The following is a 9,508-nucleotide window of genomic DNA, read 5'->3' as shown; positions in this document are numbered from 1 at the left end:
AAAACTTGGCTAACAACCTGATTTGTCAATAAAGTTTTATGGAAACAGGGTTGAGCACAACATGTTTGCATATTGTCTAGGTCTGCTGCTGATGGGAAATTTCTGTTCTCCAAAGCTTAAAGCTTTTGTTATTTGAACCTTTCCAAAACAATGTTTGCTGACTCCTGGTTCACACAGTCACAGGTGATTCTGTCTAAAGGACACACTATGACAACATTTACCCTTCCGCGGAGGGATCTCACAGGAAACCCAGGCCTGTCATTTGCCCCTCTAATCTCCACGTTCTGCTCCAAACTTCCGGCTTTATCCTTGGAATTCTCTTGACTCATCTCTCATTAGCACCTACGTTTGCTTGGTGTGGCAGGTTGAGCCCTGAACTCCTTCCCCAGCCCCCACTGATCCTCTTAGTTACATCCCTGGAGTCTCAACCTTTGTTCTGCAACAGGGACACTGGGTGGGTGTCCACTGCCTCTTTGGGGTGGGCATCACTCAGGAACTTAGCTCGATGGTAAGTGAAGGCCAGCTGCAGCCTTCCAGTCTGGAGGTAACAATGACTAAATGTTGTTGTTATTATTATCACCCCTCTTTAGGCTCTGTCAAGATCTAGAATGCTCCAGGTTTTATGGAACCTTTGGACCCGTCATGAAGACTATAGGGGAAAAGTCCCATTCCTTCACTGTCTTCCTGTTCTCTATCCTTTCTCCAGGGGGACGGTGGTTAGCTCTCTAGAGCGGGTGACACTGTAATTCCAAAGCTCTATAATGAGTTCTCAGTTACACAGACACTTAATAGAATTTCCTGAGAAAGAGGTTGAGTCTATATAATTCTAGACCTCCTACTGACTTGGGCATAATTGCTGCCAATAGACAAAGAAGTAATTGCAGTGTAGCTTGCTTTCTGTCTGAAGTCAACAGCCATGCGGCTGGGGAGCTGGAATGTTCTATTGCTCTCAGTTGTGTCTGGGCTTCCGTCCTTGAAAGGACCCTATGATGCCATCAATCACATGTCTGCTGGGTCTCTGACAGGGAAGGGGCACTGAGGAGTGGCCTTCAAAGCTGCCTATGCCCTTATCCTCTCATCCTCGGAATATGCTTTAGTGTATGGTGAAGAAGATTGAAGGTTTCAGGTTACTCATCAACTGACCTTCACAGGAAGATTTGCGGGCTTGTCTGGTGGCCCCATAGAATCACGAGAGTCTTCAGAGACGGAAGAGGGAGGCAACAGAGGGGTCAGAAGGTTGTGACCTGAGAAGGACTATACCTGTCATTGCTGGCTTTGAAGGCAAGAGGAGGAAATCCGGGGCTGGAAATGTATTTCTGAGGTCAAGCGCTTGCCTGGCATGTGTGAAGGAAGCTCTGAGTTCCACGCTGGGAAGACAGAACATCGAAGAGCCACCTCTAGAAGCTAGAAGGGCACTGAGGGGATAGCTCAGGGGTAGAAGTGCTTGCTGAGTAAGCCTGATGATCCCCAAACCATGTAAAGAACAGTGGTGAGCATCCATAACCCCAGCACACCTACGGGCCAATGGGAGGCTGAGAAAGAAGAACTGGCTGGAAACCCACGGGCCAGCGAGCCTGGAATATGCTGCGCAGCAAGAGAGACCTTGCCTCCACAAAGTTGTCACCGGGAGAGGTTGGAGTCCTCAGCGTTCGGTTTTTCCTAGCTGGCTATCCGTCATCTAGTTCCACCTCAATGCCACTACAGTCCGCTAGGCTCTGAGTTATTTCTGCTCTGGGGATTCAGAATGATCTAAAGGGACTTCCTACCCCTATCTCTGCAGCCTGCACCTCCGGGTCACTCTGAGACAGGCCTCCACCTTTGTATGGTGGCCATTGTGAACCAAGTCTCCCCCTCTCCATTCCTGTATGGGCTCCTCCCTCTGAGGCTGCACCCTGTGTACAGAGGTAGACAGGCATGCTTGGGAAAAGCACAGGAGCGCATTGCAAAGCCTCCTGCTGCATGCAGCCAGATTCTAGACCCAACAATGTCCCTGCCTCATGTCTAAAACATTAGCCCAGGGGACATGGTCTGGGTTGGAAGTCTCTGTCCCTGTACCCCAGCTGTCTCTAAAACTAGAGGTTAACCACAAGCTTGTCTGACTCCCAAACATATTTTGAAATCACTGTGCATCTGTGTTGTGCACTGGGTATCATCTCCTGTAGAAGTTAGGGTTAAGCTCTGACCTTGGTCTTCCATCTGAAAACAAATCTTTGCAGATGCAGTCAAGCTAAGGGGAGGCCATGATGGTAGTCTCCATCAGACAGATGTTTGGGAAAAGATACAGGGAGATAGTCCCAGTCTCTCCATGTGGCCAGAATCAGCAGCAGAATGGACAGAGTTCCTATCAAAATGACATGTCACACACAGTAGCCAAGCCATGGAAACATCCCAGATGCCATCGTATGCGCATGCTCATGAATGGATGGATAAACAAAACGTGGTCGTAATTATAATCTCAAAAATAAAGTGAAACAAAACAAACAAACAAAACCTGTGGTAAAGCACTAATGGAATGTTAAGAGGTCATAAAAAAGGAAGGTCTCAGGCCAGGCAGTGGTGGCGCACGCCTTTAACCCCAGCACTTGGGAGGCAGAACCAGGTGGATCTCTGTGAGTTCTAGGCCAGCCTGGTCTACAGAGTGAGATCTAGGACAAGCACTACACTGAGAAACCCTGTCTCAAAAAACAAACAAACAGCCGGGCGGTGGGGGCGCACGCCTTTAATCCCAGCACTCGGGAGGCAGAGCCAGGCAGATCTCTGTGAGTTCGAGGCCAGCCTGGGCTACCAAGTGAGTTCCAGGAAAGGCGCAAAGCTACACAGAGAAACCCTGTCTCGAAAAACCAAAAAAACAAAAAAAAACAAAAAAACAAAAACAAAACAAACAAACAAACAAAAAAAAAAAAAAAAAGGAAGGAAGGAAGGAAGGTCTCGTATACACTACAATGAGGGACAAGAAACGCCTAAGACACAGGAGTTAACCAAGGCAGAGCCTGTGGCATAGGAAACCAGCAGGGACAGAGAAGGCCCTACATCTGCAGGGCGCAAGGCAAACCCTCTGCTTCCGACTTGTGGTCTCCAGGAGCCTGTGAGAATAAATGTCTACATTTGGAGTCACGCGGTTGGCGACACCTAGTAACAAAAGCCATGAACCAAATGTACCCCGCCATGCCGGGGGACACCCGGAGAGAAGCACATGGGAGGATCTGGCTTTCACTGCTTCCCAGAATTGCTGAGCACTGGGAAGGTAAAGTGCGTGAGAGACAGGGTCAAGGAACGGTGAAGCGCCAATCGCACGCCAATGACAAGTGACTAGAAAACAATCCTCCTACCGCCATGGCGGGGCTGGTCTCCCATTATGCAGCCCTAATTTGTACCTGGGGAGGATTCCTCCCATTCTCTCCCCCCACCCCCACCCCTTCTTTCACTCCCTGAGTGACTTGCAGGAACCATGCCACAGTCTAGTTAGGGAAGAGACCGGCTAACCCAGCTTCAAAGCCAGGCTAACAATATACCGCTAACTTCACCCCCCCCCAGGAACCCAGGGACCCCAGTTTTCCTCCTGGGTGTGTGAATGCACTCATGTGCACCCCAGAGCATAGGGAGAGAACCCAGTGATATTTCACGCAAATGAGAAATGTTATTCTGCAGATTAAAGCCTCACTGAGCCTGGTTTTGTCTTTATTTATGCTTTTCCATTTCCTTCCACGCTGACATGGGTGCCCACGCCGGCGAGCACTGAAGGACGTAATTGGAGTGGTGAAGGATGGTGGAGGGGCCCAGATGCTCCCTCGAAGGCCTGCCCCTCTTTCTGCCCCCATCCGTCACCATCTAATGTGACAAAGTTTTTATCGGGTGTTGAGGCACGAGAGATTAAAAGTAAGTACCGCCATCAGCAAGCAGCTGGGGGTGGGCGAGGGGACAGAGAGCACTTCCCAGTGAGCTGTGCCACCCATGGGGCAGCAATGTGGCACCAGGGCCAGCCAGATGAGGGGTGGGGCTCCAGGCTGGCAGGTCAGGAGGGCACTGGCCCAAACAGAAGCACCTTTACACTCCAGTAAAATGAGAGCCTTTTACCGTGTGCCAGGCTCACACACGTGCATTTTCCAATTTAGTCTTCAGGGTGATAAAAGGAAGCTGGACTAGGCTCCTTCCTTAACGGGTGAAGAATCTAGAGGCAGGAAGTGGCTCAAGGAGTAAGGTCACTGCTGCCAACCCTGCCAACCTGAGTTCAGTCCCAGGACTCGAAGGGTGGAAGAGAGATCCTGTCCTCTGACCTGCACATGTCGGGGGCGGGGGGCGGGGGGAGGGAGAGAGAGAGAGAGAGAGAGAGAGAGAGAGAGAGAGAGAGAGAGAGAGAGAGAGAGAGAGAGAGAGAGAATTACATTTTAGAAGACTGGGATCTGGAGAGATGGCTCAGTGGTTAAGAGCCCTTAATGGCTGTTCTTCCAGAGGACCTGGGTTCGGTTCCCAGCACCCACAAGGCAGCTCACAAATGTCTGCAACTCCAGTTCCAGGGGATCCTATGTTCATCTTTTGGTCTCCATGAACATCAGGCACACACAGAGTGCACATGCATACATTTGGGCACACACATGTGCATAAAATAAAAATAAATAAACCTTAAAAAAAACCTTTGTGGTCCACAGAGGTTAAAAATGTGGTTATGTCCACAGGGCTGGTCCACAGTCCACAGCACCCTCTCTCCTCTCCTCCCTTTCTGTGTTTCGGGGTTTGCAAGGTTCAATTTGCCATAGAAGAGCCTGTTCTGTCATGTTTTCATATATTGCACGAAACCACATTCATTCATTCATTCAGTCAGTCAGTCAGTCATTCAGTCATTCAGTCAGTCAGTCAGTCGTCTGTTAGTACGTCAGTTGGTCAGTTTGTACACTAGATACTATACAGTAAATTCTCAGGAAATATTTATTGTCTGACTGTCTGAATGGAGTGTGTGTGTGTGTGTGTGTGTGTGTGTGTGTGTGTGTGGTGTGTGTGCACTTACCCATGTGTGTACACGTATTCCAGATCAATGTCTTCCTCTATTGCTCTCCTTTATGTATTTTTTTTAAGGTGGGTTTTCTCAATGAATCTGGAGCTCACAATTGGCTAGACAGGCTGGCCATTGAACCGCAGCCCCGCCCACCCCCCAGCCTCCATTCCCCAACACTAGAATTACATGCCTGGCTGTTCACACGGGTTCCAGGGCTCTGAACTCAAGTCTTCACACCTGAGCAGAAGCACTTTACCCAGAAGACATCCCCCCAGCCCCTGAACGAGTGCTGGTCCAGTACCCATCACGAGGTTGCTGCTAACGTGTGATCCTTGGACCAACACCAGCATCACCTGAAGCACACTAGAGGTGCAGGGCCTCAGGTGCTGCGGCGGACCCATGGCCACTCACACGATGCAAACGTCTGGGAAAAGTCTGGCCTATATATCAGGTCCTTTGTCCTGATGGCCCAGGATGTCCTAGCTTATCACCACGGTCCAACGAGCTGGAACGTCACACCTGCTTCTGCGATGTGCCGTGCTCCATCCATCATTCAGTCACTTTGTTACCCGAGGAGTGCGGATGATGGAGCGCAGACTGGTCCCTCTGGGGGTCTCCTTCCCGCTCTTCTCCCGTCTGCTCTCCCTGCGGGGCTAACCTTGTTATCCTGACTGATGCTGAATTCTTGAAGCATTCTGTGTTGGGATGCTCTCTCGTGACTACATAGATCCCAGCTCACTGCAGGGCACTCCTCTGGGTGGTCTTGAATGGGTCCTCTTCTCCTCTCTTCTCACTATAGTTATCAATAGTAACTGTAGCGTTGGGTGTGCTGGGCACGCCGCAGGAGAGAGAGGGGCCACGAGGCTTTATTCCTCCATCCTCTGGAAGCAAGACGCCCTCAAAGCTCAGCCCAGTGAGTCCTGTGACCCCCACAGCACGACCCTGAGTGTCCCCCACTATGGTACAAGTGAAACACAGTGCCTGAAACCCCACCTGCCCGGGAAGGCTTCCTCCTTGAGACTTCAACTCAGAATGGATCCTAGGAGTCTGCTGTCTCTTGCTGTCTGCTGTGGTTTGAATGTGAAACGTCCCCCATAGGCTCAGGGGTTTGAACACTTCATCCTCAGCTGGTTTGGGGAGTCTGTGGAACCTTCCGGAACCTTCATCCTCGATGGGGGAATCTGGTGGCTGAGACACAGGTCTTGAGAGTTACAGCCTGGCTTTGCCTCCCGTCAGGGCTCCTTGTTTTCCTGATCCACTTCCTGATGCCACAGTCTGAGCCCCAGACACCAATGCTTCCCTGACCCCCACCCCTACCCCCACCCCCAAGAGAGACTGTATCACGTTAGTCCGTGAGTTGAAAGGACCTTTTTTCCCTTAGGTAGTTTTGCAGTGTGTCTTGTTACAGCCGTGAGGAAGGAGACTAACACACTGTTGCTCTGTGAGCAGTCACCCTTTCCAAGGAATGTGCTCCATGCAAGGCTGGCTTGTCTCACAGGAGGTGGTGGGTAAAGTGTCTTGGACTCCTCCTTCTGCTGGTTGGCCTCGTGAGATGCGTCTGTGCCTCCATTCTTCAAGCAGTGGGAATCTCCTCTGGGGATTGGTTAATAGTCACCCTGCCTCACACTCAAGAGAGGCCCAATGATGTTAAAAAAAAAAAAAAAAAAAAAAAGAACACTACATCCTGCCAAACTTTAAATGAAGTCACCTCTTCCTGCTGGTGGCTCATGGAGACTTATTATTAATTACAAATGCATGGCCTTAGCTTAGGCTTGTTTCTAGACAGCTTTTTTAAACTTAAATTAACCCATTTCTATTTATCTGTGTGCTGCCCCGAGGTTCATTTATCTCATCTATGTACTGTCTATCCTGCTTTCCTGCCTCCTCCATGTCTGACTGGCTGGCCCTTGCCTGGCTAGCTGGCTCTACTTTCCTCTCTGCCTTCATCCCCACCTGTCTCTCCTCTGCCTAGCTATTGGCCATTCAGCTTTTTATGAGACCAGTCAGGTGCCTTAGGCAGGCAAGGTGAAATAGCAACACATCTTTGCATAGTTAAACAAATATTCTATTCCACAACAGCTGGGAAATAGAAGCCTCGGAAGAGAAGATCCAGGCAGGCTGATAGCATCAAACCTGAGTAGTCTTGTTCCGTGTCCAGCTAAGAAGCGATTCACTTCACTGTGCCTATGGTTTGTCCCTCCATTTCTGCTGCAGACTTGTGGAGTTCCATGGCCTGGGGAGACATTCAAGAATCTGATCCTGATCTCACCCTCCAGCCCCTAATGTGGCTTGGTGCTAATGGCTGGCCTGGACAGAAGTTGCAACTTCATGGGCCGGGATGCAGAATCATAAAACCTTACATTGGCTACCGGTAGCATCCACAAATCTACTGTCACAAATAATTTGACCAGGTGCCATAAGCTCAAGCAGATTTTTCTAACTTAAATACTTCCAAAAATCAACTTCCAGTAGAGAGGGACATTTGATAGGCTGATTTGAGTTTTAAAGATTATTACACTTATGATGTGTATTAATTGATGGTATCTCAAAATATGGTTTACAGCTCTAGTACAATGGTTCTCAACCTTCCTAATTCCTTGACCCTTTACAGAGTTCCTCATGTTGTGGTGACTTCCAACTGTAAAATTATTTTCGTTGCTTCTTCGTGACTGTAGTTTTTCTACTGTTATGATTCATAATGTAAATATCTGATTGCAGGATATCTGATATGTGACCCCTGTGAAAGGGTCAGTTGACCCCCAGAGGAGTCATGACCCACAGGTTGAGAATCAATGCTCTGGTAGGATCGGGCAAACCACAGATGACAAGCCCCTAGGAAATGTGCAAATGATGGGTGTTTAAGTAATGGCACATTCCTAGGTTCTGGGTGGCACACACGTTTGAGAGACGCTCCAGCCCAGATCACCAAATGAGAGAATCTGGGACACACAAACTTGATCCGGGGGGAAATGGAGGAACCAGAGCCCTGGCCCTACCCTTACCCGCATCTCACCCCCACACACACACACACACGCGCGCGCGCGCACACACACACACACACACACACACACACACACACACACACACACACACACAAGAGGGGTTGGGCCAGAGCTCTGTGTAGGTGGCTACTATACATGGTTGGGGACTGTGGTAAATGACGTCTATGGCCTTCCATCCAAAGTCCTCCTGGCTATGGGCGAAGCTTCCTCCTTCTGGCCTGTAGCAATGATGAGGACCTCTTTGTCGTCTACGGTCTTTGCCTTGGCCTCCACTCTCCCTTCTTTGATTAATCACCCCCAGACTCTATTTTGGGAACCTAACTCCCCAGTCATGACATTTTACCCCCCTATAATCCCAAAGATTGGTTCATGGTAGACACAGGTTTTGAGTTAATGCAATCAAGTGTTACCGTGAAGGTTGGTTCTCCACGGAGGTGGATGGCCTTGGCTTTCCTGGGAGTGTAAGCCGTCTGCAGCATGTCTTGACTGGCAGGCATCTGGGTGCCTGGTGTTCTGGCTTGGGAAGTGGTTTAGTTTAGGGTGTAGGGTAGAGAACAAACCAATGTTGCCAGGAGGCAAAAATCAATAGAACTCGGTGTTGATCACCCAAGAATCATGTGGAAAGGAGGCTTCCCGGCTGCAGTCTCCAGGATTGGAGCTCGGCAAAGAGAGAGGCTACTTCATGGGGAACACAGGCTAGCAGAGGCGGAGGAGGAGGGGAGACTGCTTCTGACCGTGTTGACTGTTACGGGTCTTTCCAGCGTCCAGTGGGGTGTCAAGATGGGCACATAGCTCGGGAGCCCAGACAAGAGGCCAGGCTAGGGTTGTCTGAGTGGACAGCCTCCTGTGGAGGAGTGAAGCTGTGTGTGCAGGAAAGCGACAGAAGGAGATGGGGTAGGGTGGGACACAGAGGACTCTGACCACAGAGTTGGCACCCCAGAAGCACAGCAGAAGGAGGACTCCTGACAGAAACAGCCTCTACCCGGTAGGTGTCCGAGCCTGGCCTGGAGTCATCCTGTCCTGACTCATGAAGATCCTTAGGGACAGGGAATGACTATATTCTTCTGAAATCAGATAGTTTAGCAATGGCCTAGGCTGGCCTTCTGCTTTCAGTGTGGGCCTCCTATTCCCCCTGGTCTCTCCTCCCCTTGGACACTCTTCTCCCCCTACACCTACCTCCCCAGCACCTCTTCCCCCCATGCATTCACTTCCCTTAGCACTCCTCTCTCTTAACACTCATCTACTTCAGACTTCTCTGTATTCCCCTCCCTGAACTCCCCCGCCCCCCCGCCCGCCCGCGCCCCCCCCCCCCCCCCCCGCACTCACTGCAGAACCCTGACTCTGACACTGGGCTGGCTGGGACGCATGCTCAGTCTGCATAAAGGTTAAGGTTCTTAAGAGCTAAAGCCTTGTGAGTAACTCTCAACTGATGTCCAAAGGTCGCTGAAGATCAACACCTTCTCCCCGCTCCTCTGTTTGTCAGGGCTAGGGCCCCCCGCCACTGCTTCTAGGCCTT

The 9,508-nt window shown here is 50.3% G+C and overlaps 1 long non-coding RNA gene across 1 annotated transcript; it reads right to left on the bottom strand.

The window, feature by feature from the left end:
• Positions 1 to 7,033: 7,033 nt before the first annotated feature.
• Positions 7,034 to 8,546, bottom strand: LOC131923872 (uncharacterized). The gene is made up of 2 exons (XR_009382742.1): positions 8,403 to 8,546; positions 7,034 to 7,223 (listed from the first exon to the last, which is right to left on the bottom strand). It is a non-coding gene; the product is annotated as an uncharacterized LOC131923872 (long non-coding RNA).
• Positions 8,547 to 9,508: the final 962 nt, after the last annotated feature.

Source organism: Peromyscus eremicus, chromosome 14 (genome assembly GCF_949786415.1).
Source record: "Peromyscus eremicus chromosome 14, PerEre_H2_v1, whole genome shotgun sequence".
Classification (NCBI taxonomy): Eukaryota; Metazoa; Chordata; class Mammalia; order Rodentia; family Cricetidae; genus Peromyscus; species Peromyscus eremicus.
This window is presented reverse-complemented; position numbering and strand designations above follow the sequence as displayed.